The sequence below is a fragment of the Capricornis sumatraensis genome, chromosome 17, assembly GCF_032405125.1.
Source record: "Capricornis sumatraensis isolate serow.1 chromosome 17, serow.2, whole genome shotgun sequence".
Classification (NCBI taxonomy): domain Eukaryota; kingdom Metazoa; phylum Chordata; class Mammalia; order Artiodactyla; family Bovidae; genus Capricornis; species Capricornis sumatraensis.
The window spans coordinates 65,603,928-65,628,113 of NC_091085.1; the positions used below are offsets into that span (position 1 = coordinate 65,603,928).

The 24,186-nt window shown below is 36.9% G+C and overlaps 1 protein-coding gene and 1 non-coding gene across 3 annotated transcripts in view; both read left to right on the plus strand.

Annotated features, from left to right (window-relative positions):
• Positions 1–24,186, plus strand: part of MED13L (mediator complex subunit 13L) — a 282,965-nt gene that overhangs the window by 159,518 nt on the left and 99,261 nt on the right. The gene's annotated exons all lie outside the window — the stretch shown is intronic.
• On the plus strand, positions 15,381–15,487 carry LOC138094193 (U6 spliceosomal RNA). The gene has a single exon (XR_011146223.1). It is a non-coding gene; the product is annotated as a U6 spliceosomal RNA (small nuclear RNA).

The window sequence follows — 24,186 nt, forward strand, 5'->3', positions numbered from 1 at the left end:
GGAGTAGCAATTACTATTTTAATATAAAAAACAGCTTGTATATCTTTACACTTTATTCAGGTACTCAGAGTCTTCCTAACTTTAGCAAACCAGATGTAAATAATGCATGTAGTATGTTTGGATATTTGATTTTGTATACCTGGGAGACTATTGATTTCTGAGCAGTGTAAATTAAGTTATTTTATTATTTTCAAGACTTTATAGTTGTGGTTGAATCTTGTGCAGCTTTTCCTGTAGAAATATTGATACTTTTAAAAAGCTATTTTGGAAGGTGTTAACGATTAGAAAACAATTTAAAGCAAAGATTCTATTAAAAAATTTGGCATATGGTATAATAAAACTTTATTAGGGGTAATGACTTTTTCACTCTCGTTCTCTGAGTGGAAAATAGAGTATCTTGTCGGATGCTGAATAGGATCTCAGTGCTTAAGTCATTTTGGGTGGATGGGGTAGTGCTGTAGAGGAGGTCATTTAGGATTAGAAGAGTTAGTATCACATCCTACACCTCTTTTTACAAGTTATTTGCTTTTATAAAAGTTGTTTAGTTTTTCTGAGTTGAACTTCTGTTTTTTGCTATTATTGAATTGATAATGATATCTTAGAGGATTATTGTGAAGGTTAAATGAGTTAATTTATATGACTAGTTTGTAATTTATTTGAGAAACAAGAAGAACAGATTAATCTTCTTTAAGCTTCTTGTTCTTTTTCTTTTCTTTTTTTTAGTACATACCAGTTTAATAACAATGGAGAGGAAAATTTGCTGCAAATGCTAAATGCATTGTATATACACATTAATATTTTTAGGAATTCCCTAATTTGATATCATTAGACCCAAATAAAAAGAACATACTGTAAACAATAATATTTTAAATATAAAGGAAACTGATACTAGCATATAGATATTTTTAGATCAAAAGCACCACTTAACACACTGCATATTTTAAGTAAGCTAAAATAACTCTAATAGTGGTGACAAAAGAATATATTGATGACTAGGTTTCACCAGTTAGATTAATAATATATTATTTTTTTAGCTATCATTTCTCTCTGTATTGATACTAAAAATAAGTCATTTGCTAAAGGACTCTGAAACTAGAGTTCTCAAAGTTTGATATGAGATGATGTTCAGGATAATTAAAGAAAAATTATATATGTGTATAAATTTATACACACAGATTTGACCAGGCAGGTCCAGGAAGATAAAAGAAATTTATATCATTTTTTGTTTTTGGTATAGTAGTGTATCTCTTGTTACTCATTCTTGGAAATGTAATCTGTAGGAAAGAGAACTTGGCTTTGTCCTTAAAAGTTGTGACAGCTGACATCAAACAAATAGAATTTCTGATTTCTAAGGCATGTTGAACTTGAAAAAGCTGTAGCTTCCAGAGTATTCTTAAAAACCAGTAAAAAAAAATATGTTCTTTTAAGATAACATAAAAATTATTCCAGTGGTAGAGGTTCTTTCTTTTGGAAAGATGTCTATTTTCTACTTTAGTCTAGTTTCAGCCCACATTTGACTGCCACAGAATTTGAAGTTTATATTCCTTAGTCTTTGAATGCCATTTTTAACAGAATAATTGATTGTCCCCAATAGCAATTTGGCTCTTTGATCTTTCCTGGTATCAGATGTATGGTAGCTGAGTTAACACAAATACTTGCCAGTGCATTTCTGAATTAATTTGCCATCTCTTCCTCATGGGCAAACCTGCCCTTCTCTTGGGTGATGCTCCAAGTAGCCTCACATGTTTTCAAATATTTTAATTACTTTTGTGTGTGTTGTTAACTGATGCACAAGCACATACACATTGGAAGTGTATTACTTTGAGTGCTTTTGTGCCATCTCATCTGGATATTTTCTTGACCCCTGAGCCTGGGATTATTTCTTTAACTACCTTTTTATGTTCTTATATTACCTAATGTGCAAGAGATGCACTTGTCCTTTGATTTTAGTAGCAAAAAACAGTTTCTGCGTAACAGGATGGAATATTTTGAGGTACCCATCTTCTTTAGCACTTTAAAACTTTTCTTCCCGGTCTTCCTTCACCCTCCCCTGTCTCTTCACCTCTTCTTATTTTCCTTTCCATCTTCCTCTTTCATGTACTTTCCTTGTATTATAGCCCCAGTCATCTGTCTTTCCCTCTTGAGATACAGAGATAAAAATTCAGGGAAAGGGATCTCATTAGAGGGTAAGCAGATATTTAAACGGGCACTTCACTGTGAAAAGTAATGAGAATCTCTTTATTGGTGTCCAGAAAAATAAGATCATCAGTGATAGCCTTGTAATTTTCCTTATAAATTTACTTTGCACGTGTGTGGTGCCTTTAAGAATTTATGATGGGAAATTAATTTAGAAAAGTAATGAGACAATTTGGATGTATTAATCATACATAATAATTTTACCATATTTTTGTTTGCTTTTGGTGGATCTATAAAATATGTAGTCATTTTCTGCTAGTTTATCTGATGGAAGATATATCAGAAGGTACTGTGTATTATGTCTCTTGAATTTGAGAATTGTATGAAAAGTGAGAAGATGAGGTTAGAGTCCTGGGGAGCATCTGCATTTACAGGATGGGTAGAGAAAAGGGATACATAGAGGAGACTAGGGAAGGTCAGTGAGAAAGGAGACAGACCCAGGAGGACTGGTATCACCAAATCCATGAATTTTTAAAGTGTCAAGACTAGTGAGCTGTCTCTACCAGTGAGGATATATGAAATGCATTCTAAAAGGTAGTCGGGCGGTCATGATGGACATGACATGAGCAGTTTCACTGAAGTGGATTTCAGGTTGTGGTAGCCTAAGTTATGAATGGGAGTTGAAATGAAGATAGGAATGTAGACTTCTTGCTATATTTTGTCACAGGTATCTGCAAAGTGGTAAACTGTTGGATCTATTACTAGGAAGGGAGGAGACATTTAATAAGAGCCTCTGATGAGTCTTAGTGATACTGTCTATCCTTCTTAAAAGTATCTGTCATATACCACGCACTCTGCTTTGTACTTTCACAGACAGGCTTAGAGTGTTAAATTGAAAGACTGGCTCAACCAGAAGTAGCTTGTTTACTTTTTAAAAATTGCTTTCCTTTTTTTCTTAATAACCAAAAGGCAATCATCAAAGTTAGTTTTTGGATTTTGTCCTGTTAGTAGTCTAAAAAGTACACAATAAAAACTTACATCCTGAATATCAGTAATGGATTTTCACAGTTTAAATATATACTGTCCAGTTTCAAAATGGATTTTAAACACCCTACAGTAAGAGATGTGTTGTGCTAAGTCTCTTCAGTCATGTCCAGCTCTTTGCAACCCCGTGGACCATAGCTGCCAGGCTCCTCTGTCCATGGGATTCTCCAAGCAAGAATACTGGAGTGGGTCGCCATGCCCTTCTCCAAGGGATCTTCCTGACTCAGGGATTGAACCCCTGTCTCCTGCATTGCAGGTGGATTTTTCCTTAAAAATGTACCTATATATCTGTATGCATATACATATATAATTGAACATATATATATACACTGAAGAGGTTTTGTGAATAGCATTGTTTTAATTCCTGCTAGAGGACTGAAACTAAGCTGGCAACAGAACTATCCTTGATCACTGCTTTGTCCAGAAATATGGATGGTCTCCCATTAACTATCTGACATTGTGGGACTTACTGAATCCTGTGGACTTTAGTTTTAGCATTTATTATTTCTAAAATGTTTCCAGGGAAATTGTAGAATCTGGGCAAGTCCTCAGTGTATGTGTGTACACACACACACACACACATGCACACACGCATATATATCTTTTCTGCCTTCTTTGTCTGCCACCAGGAACATATTGTTTTCATTGTTTTTCTGTTTTGGCTGTAAGCAGAAAGTAACTCCTTTATTTACCAATTCAAGGGATTTGATTACTGTTCCAAAGGGTCTGAAAGTTTTCAAGAATGTGTCTAGAGAAAGGGGTTGTGTTAGTTTTAGTAATAATGTTCATAATGAAATTAGGAAGAGGGGAGAAGAAATTTTAGGTACCAGTGGGATTTATAAGTAGTTGGTTTACTTCTTTGATGTATGTATTTGGACTGTTACAGGACATAGGGCATTATAAAAATAAAGCTTTTATTAAGTGTGGTTCTTCAAAGGTATTAAATGTCTATCTGAGAACCTGACAGAATGTGACAGTGTACTTCTCATGTAGGGTTTCGTTAATAGTTGTGTAAGTTTGAGGTATTATAACTCAATATTTATGGCTAAAGAATATGGAAGCTGTGAGTGTTAAGATGAAATCTGAAGTTATGTTAACTGTGAAGCTTCCTCTTTGTTGTACTGTTCGGGTCTGGTCTGTTGTTACAGTCTTCTGCCTGTCTGAATCTTCTGACTTCAAACTGCTCATGTTTCTAAATACCCTGTGTATCCTTCTGTTTGACTGCTTTTGGTGAGGCGCTCTCCCATATAAGACCATAATGTGGTGTCAGTGTTTAGGGTGTTACCCGGATTTTATCTGGCTTTCTTGTTCCCCAGAAGAAGCCTTTTGTCCAGACAGAGTTGCCCTTCCCAGTTTCCAGTAGTATGGTTTCAACTCCTTTTCTCTTTTGTTCCTGTTCTTCCCCCACCCTGCCACCCCCCTTCTGTCTTCTCTGGCAACTCAAGTTAACTTTGATCTCTCTTCTTTGAGCTGCTCCCCTGAGGCAACTTTTCTAGCTGGTTTTTTTCTGACATTTTACCTCAATATTTATCAATAGTATGTTTTTACTATTCTTGGTGTGTGTGTGTGTGTGTGTGTTTTATTTAAAAATTTTTATTTTTCTCTTAAATTTGTACTAAGATGAGAACCCATTAAAAAATGATGTCTTAAAATTGATTTAATGTAAAACAAAATAGTTTTTAAGATTACATTCCCATTTTAAACTATTATCTTTTATAAATGGGTTAAAACATTTGTTTCTTATAATTGTCAGTTTTGCATGAGTCTTTTCTCAATATTATTTAGTGATTTGTTCATGTTTCAGGTTTGAGCAGTTGGGCTCTCTTTATGATGGTTAGTTTAGTTTAAGTATTCCCTAAGTAGATAGCACACTTTACCCGTTGGACTTTGCCACCCGTTGCTGGCCTGTGAGTTGCAATTCTGCTAGTGGAAACAGACTTAACATGTTTTGAGTTCTTAACAGATCTCATAGAAAAAAGGAGGCTTTTCTAGTTGGCTGCACACAGAAGAGCTTAGAAAGAATATTGTTGGGGAACATTTGAAGCATTATTATGTACCATTGAAATTGACCCAGTGTTGTTTGCTGAGTTTATCTGGTACTGAAAATGTAAGAAAACAAAGAAACATCTTTAGTATGTATAATTGAAGACAGTTGACTAAAGTATTTCTCTGTTAGGTGAATTGTTTAAAAAAAAAAAAAAAAGACTGTAAGAAGGTACGTTTCACCGAAGGGGAAAATTGGACTGTTAGCTTGAGAATTTTGAGCTTTGTCTCAATGGACTTTAAAGTATTACATCAATTTCAGTGTAAGGGTGCCACCTCCTCTCCTTTGTTCCTTACTTTTAATTTTAAGATCTAAAAGTTAAGCTTTGTATCAGTGTATGGTTCACATCCCTGAAAACGACCACTTTCTTCTCCTAATGATTTGTTGGATCCTTGACCATTTCTAGGCCTTGATTTCAACTAGAGTTTTTTAGGAAAGAAATAAGACATTATGATAGCCCTTAAATACCCAGTTTGTGAAAATGGAAAAAGTGGGATTATATGCTTTTACTTTTTGACTTTATCCCTGTAGCCTTTCCTTTACCTGGTCTCTAAAAACTTTACTGGTTTGAGACACATGATTATGTTCAAGTGCTAAATTAAACATGTATTCTCTAGCATTAACCTTGATCACTTTGTGCATGTTTTGTAGGTTCAAAAAGATAAATTCCTAATAATGGCACTAATAAAGGACCCTAATAATGACAAGGCCTCCCTTTATCTCAACCCTTAGAAACATATGCAGTTACAGATACTCAGGAAAGACTCAATAAAATACTTGCTAAGTACATTTCAAACCAGAGGATGCTTCAGTCGAAGTATATTACGGTTACATTTGACTCTGTTTGAAGTACAATACAGGGTATGTTCTGTAGCTGCTGTGGAAAAAAGCATTCTGTATTTGTGCTTTGATTTACTGTAAACTAAGCTTCCCAACTTTCAGAGCTCTTTTAATTCCTCTGAGTACATATATCATAGAGAAGAAGCCTTCAGTTGGGCCATTGGCACGTTGTATATCTGATCTCTTTTAAGGATTCATGTAGTGCTCCTGTAACTCCTTTGAACACGTCAGATATTTTCAGAAGCAGCTGAGGTCCCTGAGCTGCCAGGTTGGAGTTGATGTGAGGATGACATCAGACAGGATGAGGCAGCTGAGTAGGAACCAGTCATCCTGACCTACCATGTAAGGATTCAGAATCATCAGTATTGAGTTCAGGAATTAGAACTTCATGTACATGTGATTTTTTTTTTTTTCAGAAATTGGATGCACAAATATATACATTATTACAAGTGTTACTGATGGGCCTGCGTCTACCATCCAGTAGACTGCTCCTTTGGACGTAAATGACAGAAGTTTAGGACTGTGTTACGACTCCTGGTTATGCTGTTAGTGTACATAGTCAAAATGATCCACTTACTATATCCTGTGTTTCTGTTCCTATTTTTTTTTTCCCCCTAAACTCTGAGTAGGGATAATAATAAGGGTATATTGATGTTTATATATTGGTTGTTTTGGGGATTAAGTGGGAGATAATTAATATGAATGAATGGATTGACAAGTTATTTAAAGCCTATTTCATAAGTTTCCTAGATTCTTATAACACTTTATATACTCTTCACTGTATTATGAATGAAACCTTTCAGCGTTTCAAAATTAAATGATCATAATTCAGGAATAGCATTGTGTATCATTTTATTTTTCCATTTTTGGATTATTTAATATTGTTTGTATACATCAGAAGGCTTCCCTGGTAGCTCAGATGGTAATGCATTGGTAGCTCTCACATGCAATGTGGGAGACCTGAGTTCGATCCCTGGGTTGGGAAGATCCCTTGGAGAAGGGCATGGCAACCTACTCCAGTATTCTTGCCTGGAGAATACCCATGGACAGAAGAGCCTGGTGGGCCACAGTCTGTGGGGTTGCAAAGAGTTGGACACTACTGAGCAACTAAGCACATATACATCAAAGTTGTATTATTTATATAAACCATGAATTAAAAGTAGATACTTCCCTAATTTTCCTCTTGCTTGAATAGGCATCTGTCCAACCTTCTAGAAACATATTTTTGCACTTGCTTTTTACTTCGCTTTTTTCCCTATTGTTCCTCATAAGGGTGCCAGAAACGGGACAGCTGTTTTCTATTCTTTTTCCTTCTTAAACACATTTATCACTTATGTAGCTTGAAGTGAGAAGAATGATTTAGATAAGAATATTTGATGTGGAGTGAAGAATGACAGGTAAAATTTGGACTCTACTGCAAATATAAAATGAATAAATGCCATATATTTTAATAAACTCATTAATTAATGAAAGAATAAGTAACATGTGAAAACCAATTCAGAGATCATTTGAGTAGCTAGCTTTTTCTAGAAAATTAATTGGTATTTATGCACCTACAACTTAGTAGCTGTTTGAACAAATAATGCACATAAATTGAGAGAATATTTTTTTTTTCTTATCTCGAATTGCTTATAAATAGGACACGTGTCTGTTGAGCACCATGCAGCTTCCCAGACCTTGGAATCAGGTTGGCTGTCACTGCTCTTATTTCCTGTCCCTACTGATCTGACTTTATTGCAGAGAATGCAGTATAGTGTAATATTGAGACTGGAGACTGCCTTGAGCTAGTGGTTTGTGTAGAATCCAACAGATGTCACTTTATTTCCCTGGCCCTGCCAATCTAAAATATCCCGCCACATCCGTGTGAATTTGCCACAGTGTTCTGAGGTGTTGGGTACACAGTTGAGGAACTGAGACACTAGATAATCCTTGGATGGGCATTTTCCCGATATGGTATTGTAAGGACAATCTGTCTTCCATTGACCTTATTTCAGAATTTTGAATAAATTTTTTTATAAAGTACCCCAAGGAGCTTCTAATGCAAATTGTCAAATTTTCTTTCAAAAACAACTTGCAGAATGGTGGTGGTGCCATTGATTTTCCTGGTACTGTCCATGATTAATAAACTACCCCGTGTTTATCCTCAGTCCCTGCCCAGTGTATAGACTGTTCTAGTAGGCCAGTTAATCATGGTGCTGTGATACATTTGAACTATAGTATAGCAGTTTCTTGAACTTTTTGGCTTCAAAACACCTGTGAACGTTATTGAGCACCCAATAGAGCTTTTGTTTATTGGGTTATACTTTTCAGTATTTAAAGAAATAAAACTGAGAAAAGTTAAAATGTTTATAAATTTTAAAAATAATAGTAACAAGCCCACCATATGTTAACACAAATAACTCTTTCTTTTTTAAACTAAAATAACACTTTTTAAAAGATGAAAATATTTAGTTAGAAGAGTGGCACTGTTTTTGTGACTCTCTTTAAAGCTGGCTTAAGGGAAAACAGCTGTATTCTTGTGTCTGCTTCTGCTTATAGTCTGTTGTGACATAAAACACCGTGTAGTCTCTGGAAAACTCCATTGTGCGCTTGGAGAAAATCAGAGTGAAAAGGATAATGTCTTCATGTTATTTTGAAAGTAGTTTTGACCTGCTGCCTGCTTAGCATTGCTGCACTTTAAAAAAAGTTTCAACAAAGATGTGGTTTGTCTGCATTTTATTCTTAGACTGGGGCAGGTAAACTTTTCCTGCACATAGTAAATATTTTCAGCTTTGAAGGGCATATGGTTTCTGTCAAAACTAGTCACATCCCACACTGCACTGGAAAAGCAGCCATAGACAATATGTTAGCAAATAGGCAGTAGACTGTTCCAATAAAACTTTATGTACAAAAAAATGGGTGACCATGAAGTGGAGCAAGACCTAATGGTCCTCCCCTACCTCCACCCCACTCATGTCCCCAGCTTGCCTTTTGTCTGTGGAAAAATTTATCCAAAGAATAAGTTTAATCCAAGAAGTGAGAAAATGGAGAAACAAAGAAAAATCATCAAAGGAGATCTAATGAGCAAAGTCAGGGACCTCAGGGGTTATAGATAATATTCTGAGCCATGTCCTTTGAGCTGTCTTATAAATATTAAAATCCCCACCGGGTGGAAGTTTACATGATGACCAGACTGTAGTCAAGACATAAGCTACCCTAATTCCAAGAAATGGCCTCAGGGAAACCAGTTTCAAGGTGACTGTCAGAGCTGATGGTGCTGTTTCTACATGTTGCTCCCTCTCTCTGTCTGTAAAAGCTCTTGCCCACAATTGTCAGTGGTGGGGAGTTAGCCGTTGGACAGGAGTCTGCTCTCCTGCTGGTTGCCACCCTCTGAAATAAAGCAAACTCTTCTTTTCACCAACTGGCCTCTATTGTCTTTCAAGAGGCAAGCAGCTGAACCCTGACTCTCAGTTACAATGGGATGTAGTTGGTCCTGGTACCTAAATTTGCAGACCTCTGCCCTTAAAAGGAAATTTGCCGTCCAGATAGGCTAAAGTGGTTGGCTGGGAAGCCACATAGCTAGAAAGTCGAGAATTCAGGTCTAGGCATTTCTAGTTTCACAGCCATTATTTTTCCTTAGTTTTTCATGCTGACTTCACTAGTTAATGATTACACCTTTAATGTAGGAGTGATCATTGATTGTAAATAAATTTTTTGAGGTAAATATTTATCTAATTACAGAGTTAATGTAGGGGCTAGAATTTAGAATCTCTATGGATACCCAAGAGATGATTTTGTATGTGTCTTTTTCATAATAAATCTCATGCACAGCACAGCATTTTAATTCTCATGATAATTCACTAAAATGTACATATCTGACAGTGTTTTCTCTTTAACTGAAAAGCTATTTTATCCTATTTAAATTATTATGTAGAATGAGAAATAAATGTATATAGTGTAAAATTTAAACAGCACAAAATTACATAGGTGAAAATATCTCCTCCACTTACTGCCCAGTTTTTTTCCTAGTGTTAAATCATGTTGAACCTGGAAAAACTTGAATGTTGGTTGTTCAGTTGTGTCTGACTCTTTGTGACCCCATGGACTATAGCCCACCAGGCTCCTCTGTCCATGGAATTCTCCAGGCAAGAATACTGGAGTGGGTTGCCATTCCTTTCTCCAGAGGATCTTCCCAATCCAGGGATCAAACACTGGTCTCCTGCATTGCAGGCAGATTCTTTACCATCTGAGCCACCAGGAAAGCCCCCAGTTTCTTTCTGTCTTTCCAGAGATTAGTTTATGAAGATACACAGTGTGTATGTTTATTTCCCTTTTCTGTACACATAGTATACCACATGGTGCACATATCCTACCCATTGTTCCATTGCTTTATTTTACTTTGTAGTAATGATGTATCGAAGACCAATCCAAGTATGTACATATGGAATATAGGAAGTTTACTAGTTTCAAAATTTGTTTACTTTGTTGTCTGTGTTCTGTGAATAGCTTTTCTAACAGTTCATTGTTGTTGTTGTTTTAATGGTTTTATTTTGGTATTTGGTCAACATGAATAAAATAACTTGACAAAGTCCTTCTAAAGATCTTAGTGTTGTCAGGAAGGTAAGATATAAACACTTAAAGCAATTAGGGATAAGACACTATATATAATCAGTGTCTTGGTTTGTGAAATATTAAGCACTAAAGGGGAAAATTGTAAGATATTGATGTGGGTTCTAGTGGAGAGAAAAGATTCATGAAATTAACTGTATTTTGTCAGATCTGAGGTTTGGGTGACTTGGGATACAATCATGGACAGGGAAATAGCAAGGAGACATATCCCAGTGGTGTCTCAAGGAAAGACTTGGCATCTCAAGAGGAAGGTGCAGTGGAAGATAAGAAGAGAGAATTTCTAATAGGAGACCTCAAGTGATCTCGACAGTTACATAGAAGTTCTTTTACGACATTTCTTTGTTGTGGGCCCAAGATGTAGAAAAGATGATAAATTGTTTGCAGGATCTGTGTATCACTGAATTTATGTGCTTGTACTAAGAAACTGTCTAGGTGTTCATTTTTGGTGGAGAGCTGAGCCACAAATGAATTTTGCCTGTAGATACTGTTCTTTCCTTAAGCCACAATGATAGATTTGGGATTTTTATTTATTTTGGTGAATGAATGTGGGCTAAGAATATGTTCTTTGAAAGAGCATAACATCAAAATATCAAGTTTAAAACCATGACAGATTTCTACATTAATGAAGCTTTGATTACTTGTAATAGTTTGTGAGTACAGATAGAGACTTAAACGCTATTTTAGTAATGTCTAAAAATTAGAGTAGTTTGTTAGAATTTAAGAATTGCAAAAGAGCCATCAGTAAGCATTGTCCTGAGAATTAAAGATCTTAAAACAAACAGGAATACCAAGCTTCTTTTTGATGGCTCAGTCCAAACTGGCCACTGAGTTATGGAGATTCATTTATAACTTTTCCCTCTTCCTCTTGACTCCTTGCTTCTGCAGATTTTATTAATGTAGTCTGGGGCTGTTTTTAGTTAGTGCCTTTATATTGTCTTATTTTCTCTCTTGCCAAGGATTTTAGCATTTACAACCTGCAGGCTCTTACTGCTCATGATAAAATTTTTTTGAAGCTATCAATGTCTCACATTATTGCAATTGAGAGGCATCTAAGCCTTATTATAGCATTAACAGGGGTTTCTTTATAGCGCTCCCTGGTGCCACTTTGGCCTCTCTGTGTGGGTTTAATCAACTGGCATCTCCTTCAGACTCGAAGATCAGCAGAAAGGCAGTAATGCTTCCCGGAGTCCACAGTATAGGCTTGGATGTGTTCTCACAGTCAAATTGAAATGGTAGAATAAAAAGCCAACCAAGATAGAGATATTCAGTAGCACAACTTCAAGTTGGAAGGAAAGGGACTAATGTTTCTAAGTTAGGAATATTATTCATTGAGATACTGTGCTAAATGTTGTACATGAATTATTTCCAGTCTTCACTACATACTTGGAGCTTTGTGTCATTTACCTTGGTTTTATAGATGAGACCGTGGAGACCTAGAGAATTTTAGTAACAGAGTTAAAAAGTGCCAGAGCTAAGAGCGCATTTTCCAGGAGAAGGGCAGGACCTTTCTGCATACTGCTTGCTAGGTCCTTCTGTCTTGTTATTGTGGTTCAGTGGTAAAGAACTCGCCTGCCAAGCAGGAGACACAGGTTCGATCCCTGGGTCAGGATGATCCCTTAGAGAAGGAAATGGCAACCCCCTCCATATTCTTGCCTGGAGAATCCCATGGACAGAGGATCCTAGTGGGCTATGGTCCATAGGGTCGCACAGAGTGGGAGACGACTTAGTGACTAAACAACACCAACATTCCTCAGGCTGTGAGGAGAGGCGTGAGCAAAGCTAGACTGCGACCAGGGCACAGCGGGATTCCTATTCTCCCAGGGCTCTTGCCCATGATTTCAGCAAACAAAGAATAAGCACTATCTTCCTCCAAAAAATGGAAAAAGTTGGAGAAAGATAAAAAGTAGAGGCTTACTGTTAGGTGTGACGTCATAAAGAACAAACGAAAAACAAATGACTTCGCTTTTTAGCTCCTAGGCTAACTGTACACAGTGGAAACCTATTTTGTGGAGAAGGGACATAAGAGAAGACAGAGATGGCAGTGTTCAAGGTTTTGAAGGAGATTCCTAATCTTGCTTTTCTTTACAGACCTTGCTTGCACTATAAAGCCCAAGTAGGACATTTAATCGCATGTTTAGAAGGAAGAGTTTCCAGGCCTTGGGCATTGGTTGGGCACTTGGCCTAAGGGTCTAAGCAGCAAGCTGCTCAGTGGAGGGCTCCCTTGTGGTCATCTCCTGGATTGCATCTTCCCCTAGCACTGTCAAACTGGAAGTCTTTCTAGGTATCAGTTTGAATCCTTGGGTCAAAGGAATAGAGATCAAGGGTACAGAGAGGGGAGTTTCTATCTGTCTTTTGAAGTTTTGCCTAAATATTCAGTGACTGGTGCTTAATAATAAGTTTAAGAATATACTTTATTTGTGGCATTTAGCCAAATTTAGAATTTCGGAGAAAATTGTTACCGTCCCCTCATTTATTCATTTATGTATTAGACGAAGTTTGAGAAAAAGCAGCATTCTTTCAAAGCTTAAAAATTGAGCATAGGTTAAATGCTTAAGAAAACTTTAAGTTTTAATATTTAACAATATGTTTTATTCAAGAAGTGTGAAACAGGGAAAAAGTATAATAAAGAGATGCATGTTAGTAGGAAGTTTTGAGAAAGCTGCCTGATAACCACCTAATCCTTGTATTGGTCACATGAAGCTGAGAAGGACAATAAAATAACAAACCTTAGTTTTCTCTGTTAAGAGGGTGAATGTTAAACTACAAAGAATAATTTCATATATTCAGATCCATCTTTAGGGAAATCAATAATTGGGTTAATACTTAGAAAGTATGACCATCAGTCAGTTAAGAAACAAGACAATATCCTAACTCCAGCAGAGTTGTAATTTATGTGATTGATAATAATTTTTAAATTTAGTTACTTTTCTGGCATATGTTTGTAAAGCATTCTAATAAAACATTCAGGTCTAGGTCTGAGTGTATATTTATTCACCTTTGTCAGTAATAGATTTTGGGTTTTCACCAAGTATATCTTTTATACCTTCTTCTCTTTTCAGCAAATTAAACATTTTCAGAACTCTGTTAGATTTGGGCAGGGGGCTGTTAATTATTTTTATTAGAGGGAAGTTAATTTGCACTCTGTCTTACTTTTATTTAGGTCCTGCTGTTATTTCACTGTTTGATGGACACACTTAATGGCTAAATGAGAGAAAAGTAACCTAAGACCAGTTAATATAAAATTGAGTCCAGTGGGATCATAACACACTCAGCAGTCTCATTCTTGTTTTCATGAGAAAGCTAAAATGTTGTAACTCAAATGTATTTCCCAAGGTCACAGAGCTAGACAGAGGCAGACTAGCAATCTTTTCTCCCCGTCTGTAGTCCATTGTACTTTCTGCTTTGTTACCTAGCCTTCAGTGATTGAAGTGCTCCTGAGATTTTTAAAAATTGGAGGTTCAAAAAAATTAGAAAAGTAATAAATGCTCTAGGAAAAATTAGGTAGTTTAGAAGGCAACAAAAACCTCCCTCTTCCGCTGTTTTGCTCCCAGACTCATAAGAGGTAGTCCCTGAGTGGTCTCTTAGGTATTCTTTCAGAATTTTGTTCAGCGGACTCTAATATTGTATCTCTCTCTGTACTAGTAATTTTTCTTTAATTTACCATAAAATTAAGAAAAATTAAACAGTTTTACATTTAACCCAGTTTCCTAGCTTTCACGTGTGGACTTTCAAACTACTTAATGCTGCTTTTTAATAAAAGAATCTGGTTTGTTATGTGACGAGTTGGAAGGACCTGTGAGGTAAGAAAGTCCCCTTAGCTTTTTAAATAAGACGTTAAGTGATTTGCATGAAGCTCCACAGTGTTTAATTCCAGTAAGTGGTTCCAACCTTTAGATTTCTGTTCTTCCCACTGCCTCTCAAGTCATTTTATTGGCTTAAAAGTGAACTGTCTATCATAAACAGGTGTGTTTCATATGTGTTCTAAAGGAGTTGCTTTAAAAAATCCAATTCATCAACTACCCGGCACACAACAGATACTTGAATATTTGGATTTAAATAAAGTAATTTTTCATTACAGTTCATTATAAAAGTGAGGGGGTTGTTATTTTTAAGAACTTTTCCATAGTAAATGTGTATGATTTTAATTTTAGTTTCATTCTGCTCTCAGAGAATCAAGTTGTTTTTCTTCACATTCAAAAGCTATTGTGTTGGTCCTGACCACCTTTCCCAGCAGACAGGAATCTGCTTGGGCCTCCTGCAATGTTTGGTCCACTCAAGTGCCAAATTTCCTATTAATCCGTTTCCTCCAGTTAAAGGGCAGTTTTAAAATTATCTTATGTTGCAAGATGGAACCAGGTTCCCACACATTTCAGATCAGATTACAGCTCTGTTTTGCATACTTGAATGAGCTAATTTTATGAGCCAGTAGTCCCCCCTCATACCAGGGGTGGGGGGAGGGGTATGGCTGGAAATTGGAATATGAAGTTTGGGGCAGGAAGCTGATTGGAATTTAAGTGGTGGTGCTGCTGGTGGTGTAGTGGTAGGGGACAGAGCATGGCCCGTGTAAAACAATGCTTACTGGCCAAGATTTGGCAGGAATCACATCTACCAGTTACCTTGACATAATATGAAATAGTGTGCAATCAGCCATGGGTATGTAAACATGTGAAGTTTAAGGGAACTCTACAGTTTTATCAAATTCATTCATGTGCTCGCTTCGGCAGCACATATACTAAAATTGGAACGATACAGAGAAGATTAGCATGGCCCCTGCGCAAGGATGACACGCAAATTCGTGAAGCGTTCCATATTTTTTAGACATTTCTCCAAAGAAGACATACGGATGGCTAACAAACACATGAAAAGATGCTCAACATCACTCATTATCAGAGAAATGCAAATCAAAACCACAATGAGGTACCACTTCACACCAGTCAGAATGGCTGCGATCCAAAAATCTGCAAGCAATAAATGCTGGAGAGGGTGTGGAGAAAAGGGAACCCTCCTACACTGTTGGTGGGAATGCAAACTAGTACAGCCACTATGGAGAACAGTGTGGAGATTCCTTAAAAAATTGCAAATAGAACTGCCTTATGACCCAGCAATCCCACTGCTGGGCATACACACCGAGGAAACCAGAATTGAAAGAGACACATGTACCCCAATGTTCATCGCAGCACTGTTGATAATAGCCAGGACATGGAAACAACCTAGATGTCCATCAGCAGATGAATGGATAAGAAAGCTGTGGTACATGTACACAATGGAGTATTACTCAGCTGTTGGAAAGAATTCATTTGAATCAGTTCTGATGAGATGGATGAAACTGGAGCCGATTATACAGAGTGAAGTAAGCCAGAAAGAGAAACACCAATACAGTATACTAACACATATATATGGAATTTAGAAGGATAGCAATGACGACCCTGTATGCAAGACAGGAAAAAAGACACAGCTGTGTATAACGGACTTTTGGACTCAGAGGGAGAGGGAGAGGGTGGGATGATTTGGGAGAATGGCATTCTATCATGTATACTATCATGTAAGAATTGAATCGCCAGTCCATGTCTGATGCAGGATACAGCATGCTTGGGGCTGGTGCATGGGGATGACCCACAGAGATGTTATGGGGAGGGAGGTGGGAGGGGGGTTCATGTTTGGGAACACATGTAAGAATTAAAGATTTTAAAATTTAAAAAATAAAAAAAATAAAATTCATTCATATGAAGAATCCTTGCCTTGTTTTGTCACTGTATATGAAATATAACAAAACTATTCCTTGTGTTTAAACAAGTGCAGTTAAAAACCGGGCATTAAGGGTCGTTAACAAAAGTATCTGCAGGATGGCAAGCCTGCTTATTCTCAAATAGCAGATCAACAGCTTGCTTAGAAACCTGTTTGAACATATAATAAAAACCAGCGCTAGCTTAACGTTAAATCAAATGAGATATAAAAGCTGAAAACTTAAAAGTTTAAGTTTCCTGAAATGTAAGGAATTGCTTCCCAAAACTGATGTGAATGCTGATTTACCACAGTTGGAGTGCCTTTAACTAATTGGATTTATTTGAGCTCACTGATTTGATTAACAGATTTAAAATGGCAAAAAAAGATACTTTAAAAGATTATTTTAAATATTAAAACTTAATTATTACTAGTTTGGAGAATTGAAAGATAGCTTAAGAGTCTTACTTGTCCTGTAAATTAGAGTAAGAAAAAAATCATATCAAATTAAGCCTTTATTATGGTAGAAAACCCAGAAAGATTCTGTAAGACTATTGTTCTGAGTATGGCAGGGAAAGGGCAGTTTACTTGAATATATTTCAACACTACTTTCCTTGCCCTTCGCTAGCTGGTATAGGGCTTGGAATTTGAAGGCTCACTTATGAGGACTGTTGATGTTAGTATACTGAAAGTGTAAATAAATGCCTTTTGAATAGGTATCCATCTGAATAGTATTGGCTCTGCCTGGAAGTTGTTTTTCATAGGGTACCCCATTTAGAAGAACAGAAGTTACTTTTCTCTTCTAAATCGTTAACATATATGGAACCAAGCTGAAACATACCATGCTAGAGCAACGCCAAATGAGTGATTTGGTGTCATCTATACCATGAAAGAGAATGAATTATATTTCCAATGTTTGCCATTAATTAGTAATCACTTTCTCAACATGTGACTCGGATTTTATAGAAACTTGTTTAAATTGTTTTAAAAACCATTTTAGTTAGTTGGATTCAGTCAGTCATGTCTGTTGGCTGAACTTAATTTACATTAAGCATAAAGATTAGAGAAAGCATTCATTATATAAAACAATTGTAAGTGGAGTTAATGTTTCTTACTCAGCTGAAGAACATTTCTGTCTTGAAGCACCTTGACATTACTTTAGTTCATGAAATTTCATCTGTTTTCAGAATTGAAAGAAAGTATTATAGCTGTCATCGGAAAATTAAATATTTATCTCAGACTGTATATGATGATACTGAAGTACTAGTGATTGTTGTTTTCTTCTTCCTACCCTTGTATTTCTTGGGGGTTCCCCAGTGGCTCAGCAGGTGAAGAATCCGCCTGCAGTGCAAGAGACACAGGTTCTATCCCTGGGTTGGGAAGATACCCTGGAGAAAGAAATGGCTACTCACTATATAACCCACTATATATATATACACACACACACCATACCAAGTATCAACTGCTAGTTATTTGTTAGATTCATTTAACAATGTTAAGAGAAAAAACTAGGCTCTCAGTGGTGGAGAGTGATCTCTACTACCGTTCACTGCTTTTTACATTCTTAGAGCTGTGTGACTGATTTGTATTTTTAGAGATTTCTGTCCTGTGTATGAGTTTAGTCTAGGAGCACTTGTGCATTTTATGTGTCATCCTACCACTGTGGCCCTCAGCAATCTTTGGGCCTCTGGGGACTGCGCTCTGTGCTAGGCCTCACACCACGTGCTCTATCGCCATTCTTCCCATTACGCTGGGTGCCAGGCAAGTGCTTTCAGTGTTTTGAGAGGCACTTTAGTGTGGTACTTGAGAGTCGGCTTTGAGGCCAGACTGCCTGGATTCAAACCCTAGGTTTCCCACTCACCAGTGGTGTGACCTTAGGTGAGTAAAGTTACTTAATGTCTTTTTTTCCAGTTTATCTGTAAAAGAAAGGTAATTGTTGTTCCTACACCACAGGATTGTTATGAAAATTAAATGAGTTAATACTTACAAAGTGCTTAGAAGTGTGCCTAACATTTATTTACTAGTCAAATGAACGTTCATTTAATCCTCATAATAACCTTTACAGAGAGATGGTTATCTTGCAGATATGAAGAGTAAAGCTCAGAAAGATTATGTGCTTTGCCTAAGGTCACACAACTAGTGATTGAGATTTAAATTCTGGGCTGTCCAAAAATGTGCGTTGGAATTATAAGTGCCTGTTTTATAATAGCCCGTGCATTTGGACACGTCCCCTGGCAGTGATTTTATCTAGTTTAGCCTTTAATGCGTCCTGTCAAAAGTGACTGATGCTTATGCTATATAAAACTTGACGTAATTATAGTCAAGTATGCGTGAAAAAATAATCAGGACTGATTCTAATGGGTAAAAAGGGCATAGGGGGGATTGTATTACCTGTTTCTAAGTCATGAAAAAAGTAACAGTTGTTTAAATTTTATGATACTTAGTACCCATCAACTACTCTCCTACCTACCCACCCTCCCTAAAAAAAGTAAAATACATAGTTTAGAATAGAGTCAACTGTATATGAATTTAACAAGTACTTGTTTGAGTGAAATAAAATTATTGGGAAGATAAACATTATAATAAACTGAGAAAAGGTGTGTATGTTAATATGGAAAAAGCTTGAAACTGCTAATTCAGATATAGGCACTCAAGTCAAATGTGAAATGAAACATGCTCATTAAGAATAAATACACCAAAAAAACTTATTTATCTTGGCTGTACTTTAAAATGAAGCTTAAAAAAAATCCTATTGAACCAATAATAATTTATCTGTATTTTGGTAGTTACATTAAAATTTTTTCAAAAAGTACTTGAAAACCAGCGATACTAATAAAAAGAATAGCAATAGTCTGATGATGATAAATATATCAAGTATAATATCTAGGAAATACTGAAAATGAACACATTAATTAGACCCTTCTCTGCAAATGGTTAATAGATTTAAAAAACAGCCATTTTTTATGAAACAAAGACTCAGTTTCAGTCAGTCTTTACGATAATCTTGATAGCAAACTTTGCAAGAGATGTGTTTTGTTCACCCATCCTATTTCTTAAAACACTCTTGCAACCCCATGGACTGAGGCCTGCCAGGGATCTCTCTGACCCAGGGATTGAACCTGCATCTCTTGCATTGCAAGCAGATCTTTACTGCTGAGCCACCAGGGAAGCCTCCAGATAAATGCAGATGGAAATAAATGGGAAGTATACATTCATATGTATTAATGAAGCAAAAATAAAATGGACAAAACCAAGGCTGGTGACTCTTAAGGGTTGCCTCCACACTTATTTACTGCAACACTTTTTAAAAAATGTTAATGAATCCAGTCTTTCTAGATAGTGATATTGTACTGCAAAACAAGAACTGTAAAATTCATGTTATTCTTTCACCTAGTAATACCATTTCTGGCAAACGGTATTATGGGAAAATTTTTTTTCATTGTTGTTTCTAGTTGTATTATTTATATTTGACCAATAACTGGGACCTCCCCTAATTTTCAATAGCTCAGTAAAATATTTGTTTGAATATGGATCTATATTTTCACTCACACTGAGATTTCTTACAGTATTTAACATTTGCTTCTAAGTAATCAAGAATACCAAATGTGTATGATGCTTGCATTCATATATAACTAATAATGATAAAAGTCCTATACAAATCTTGCTGGGTACCAGTTTCTTTATCTGTAAATGAAGGTGTGAGACAGAATGATACCTGACACAGATTCTGTGAAGCCTGTGAACCAAGGATAGCAAGAGGTGATGGATTCTTAAAGTTATTTTTTGTGGCCAGGAAGTTCCCCCTCTCCCACTCCATCCCTGCTTGATGGTATTTGACTTATACTTGGCTGATGACGAGTGAGTTAAGCACAGGGCCCAGTCTTTTGTTCAGGATTTCTACAAGTCAGTGGATGATAGGTGGATAGAAGAATCAATGAATGGTCCTGTTATAGTTTTTATTTGTTTAAATTTTCTCCCAATTTTATTGAGATATAATTGATATTAACTAGTTTTTATATTTTGTAAAGCTGGCTAAATAAGAAACACATGCTGTTCTTGCAGTATTTTTACCCCCAGTGAGCCTCTTGTTATGTAAAATATATAAATGGAAATAATATCTTAGCACTTACTGGTTAAAGTAGTACTGTTTACTACTTTTATAAGCATTTTTTCAAAGATTATTTAATTCTGATAATAATCCTATTAGGTAATAATTACCCTTGGTTTATGGATGTAAAACCTAAGGTGCAGTAAGGTTAAGTAGCCCAATCAAAGTTGGACAGCTAGCAAGTTAAAGGAGCTGGGCTTTGAGCCTGCCTTCATACTTCCTGCTCTCCCATATCTCTGTTCTTACCTTAGTGCCTTTGACTTTGGTGGATTCTGTGTTAAGACTGGGTAGCCAGAGCAAGAATTTGGGACAGGCAGGGTTTTACCATTGGACCCGGCAGTTCACCTGCTGGTTGGAAATGAGGAGCCCAGGCCAAAGGAAGGAAAACTTGTCAGGACTTGAGTGAAGGAAGCCAGGGTGGATATCATCTTTCAGGAAAAAAGACAAAGGCTAGGCTTGTTTTAAATGAGGGATGTGTTTGGCCAATGAGTCTTGGTTCCAAGTATCAGCTTTAAATAGAGCTGTTCTGGATTCCTTTGGTGTTATTCATTTCTGCCACTAAGTTTCTGACTGTTAAAAGGTATCTACTTGGTGAGCTGTTGCAATGGGAAGATGTCAGATCTTCAACTAAAGTAGACCCTCCATATCCCTTGGGCCTTGAGTTTTTCTCAGTCATTTTTGGAAGCAACATCTTTATCATTCGTGTGGACCAGGTCATGAGTGCTGCATTCTCTTGAGTACCTTGACTCTTGTGCCCAGGTTCCCTTGTTACACCCAGAGCTCTTTGGTTGTGAACTTCAAATTGAGGGCCTGTCTTTTTTCCCCCCATTAGATTTTATATCTTGGAAACATATAATTTTTTTTTTAATGTGGGCTACCTCTGAGCGCCAAAGAATTGATGCTTTTGAACTGTGGTGTTGGAGAAGACTCTTGGACTGCAAGGAAATCCAGCCAATCCATTCTGAAGGAGATCAGCCCTGGGATTTCTTTGGAAGGAATGATGCTAAAGCTGAAACTCCAGTACTTTGGCCACCTCATGCAAAGAGTTGACTCATTGGAAAAGACTCTGATGTTGGGAGGGATTGGGGGCAGGAGGAGAAGGGGACGACAGAGGATGAGATGGCTGGATGGCATCACTGACTTGATGGACAGGGAGGCCTGGCGTGCTGCGATTCATGGGGTCGCAAAGAGTCGGACACGACTGAGTGACTGAACTGAACTGAACCATGAGTACATAAAAGGTGATGCCCGTGCTAGCATATATATGGTTGTGCATAGCAGTGATAGGTATTATTTCAGGTTAGAATCCTCACAATCCTAGAGAGGGCACAGACTGAGTGTCCTTAAAATGTAACGTTCAAGAGTTTGAATCCAAAGCACTGACATTCTGAAAAGCATATGTGGAAAGTCAATTCAAGTTTGTACATAGAACTCAGATTTCTTACTCTGAGAAAAGCTATTGCCAGTCCTAAGGTAATAAACAGAGGCAGCAGGAGTCAGGAAGCAAATTTATAGGCCAATGATTCCTGCTTACCACAAACATTGTCAGTATTTTGCCATCCACCTTTGGGTTTATGCCAAGGTGGAACTCTTTAGTTGACCATTTCGGAAATTCTAAACCATATGTTAGGTGTGTTTATATTTGAGAATGTTAATGTTTGAAATTGATCATCAGCAGAACATATTCTTATATATAGGGCAGGTTATCAATACGTTCTTACTTAAACTAGTATTTGTGTCAAAGGCACTTGTTAAGAAAACCAGATCTTGTTAAAATGAGCCTTGCTGTTTTGGGGAGATTCTTCTGGCTTTGGGTTGTTGAGAGTGTTCTTTGCTGTTCCCATTACTGTTGTCAGTTGTCAGACACATCTGAGGCCCAGAGCACTCCTCAGTGCTATCCCAGTGTTAAATAAGAAGGCAGTATGTGATTTTTGGTGCCGTTCCCTAAGTTGATTTTCCCTCACATTTATAGGTAAAAATGGATTTTGATTTCAGGATTCATCCCGTGAATATTTGTGTTAGAGTGACATCTAAACATGGTCTTGGTGATTAAGGCTGGTTTTTAAGTCAAATACTTTCAGATCCCATCTTTGCATCTCTCACCTCAGATAATCTAAAGTAATTTAAAAGATGAAATTAATTTGAATAAATGATCCCTATGTTGCCATACATTGAGTCTTGCTGAGTTCTGAGAGTTTGCAAAAAGCTTTATGTGCATTTTCTCATTTAATCCCCCATTTTAATCCTGTGATTTAAGAACTGTTATCTTCATTTTATAGGTGAGAGCACTGAAGTGTCTGTAGTGATTTTCATAATGAGTGGCACAGATAGTCATGCTGCAAACCCAGAGTTGTTCAGCTCTGAAGTCTATGCTCTTTACCCCTACGGTTATATTACTCTAATGAAGAGATCGGACACCACTGAGCAACTGAACTGAATGAAGAAGTTAAGAGGGGTGGTAATTCACGAGAAATATTTGTCGTCTGCTTTTTCTCCTTTTTTCTTGTTGAGTTCATCACAGATCGTGTTCATGTGATGTGTAATAAATCCAGTAGAGGAGATAAAACATCGGCTTCATTCAGTAACCATTTGTTGAGATCTCACTTCATCTTCTACCAGTGTCCTTTCATCCTGTATTCTGATAAGGATCTCCAAACTTTTGTGCAAAAGACAAATCTGTTAAAGTGCATGAATAAAACTGTTACTTTGTGTCTTTTCTCCCTTTCTATTAAGAATTCCAGCTTTGTGGATATTTTGTTGTTGTTCAGTCATGTCTGGCTCTTTGTGACCCCACGGACTGCAACATGCCAGTTTTACCTTTGCTTCAGTATGTCCTGGAGTTTTTAGATCTTACGCAGCACATCAAGTGCTAGTCACTCCCTACACTTCTTTGGCTCTAAAATGTATCTCCTCCCCCTCACCACCATCTTAACATCTCAAATTGTGGTGTTTCTTACTTAAGAATTGTAATTAGTGCTTTTTATTCCTTAGTGTTAGTAAAATAACAGTATCTACAATTTATCATATCTTATATTCAATGAAATACAGTTAAGTGTGGAAAATTAGAAAGTAAACGAATAGCTCCATATTGGTGATGTCTGCTCATTTATTTATTTAGCTGATAGGAGTATGTAGTCAAAATGGTTTTTTCAAGTTTTCCCTCTCCTGCAGTTTCCTGCCAGTGTTACCAGGTGCCTGTTGACAGTATAAGTGCTATCCAAATGTCTTTTCCCAAGGCGCACTAATGTGGACTGTTTTAGAATTGCTGAAGCAGGTAAACTGTGATTGGATGATCAACATAGGTATCATAGAGAACTATGTTGTTGTAGCACACATTTCAGTGTTGTGTTGACCACATGATGCAGCCTTGTGGAATCTTAGTTCCCTGACTAGGGATCAAACCCGGGCCCCCAGCAATGTAAGTGCTGAGTCCTACCACTGGACCACAAGGGAAGTCCTGACCTTATCATTTCCTCATCACTAGATTTAGAAATGATCTTGGGTTTCATTTCTGTTGACCATGCATTTTTTTTTTTTCCACTGCTGTTTTGCTTGTTAAACATTGTAGGGTTAGTCATCTTATCAAAACTTCGTGAAACTGAGCATGAACCTGCTGACTATAGAGGTTGAAAGAGCAGATAGTGAAGTGGCTACTTGTGACCACCTGTGCCATCTGTTGGTCACT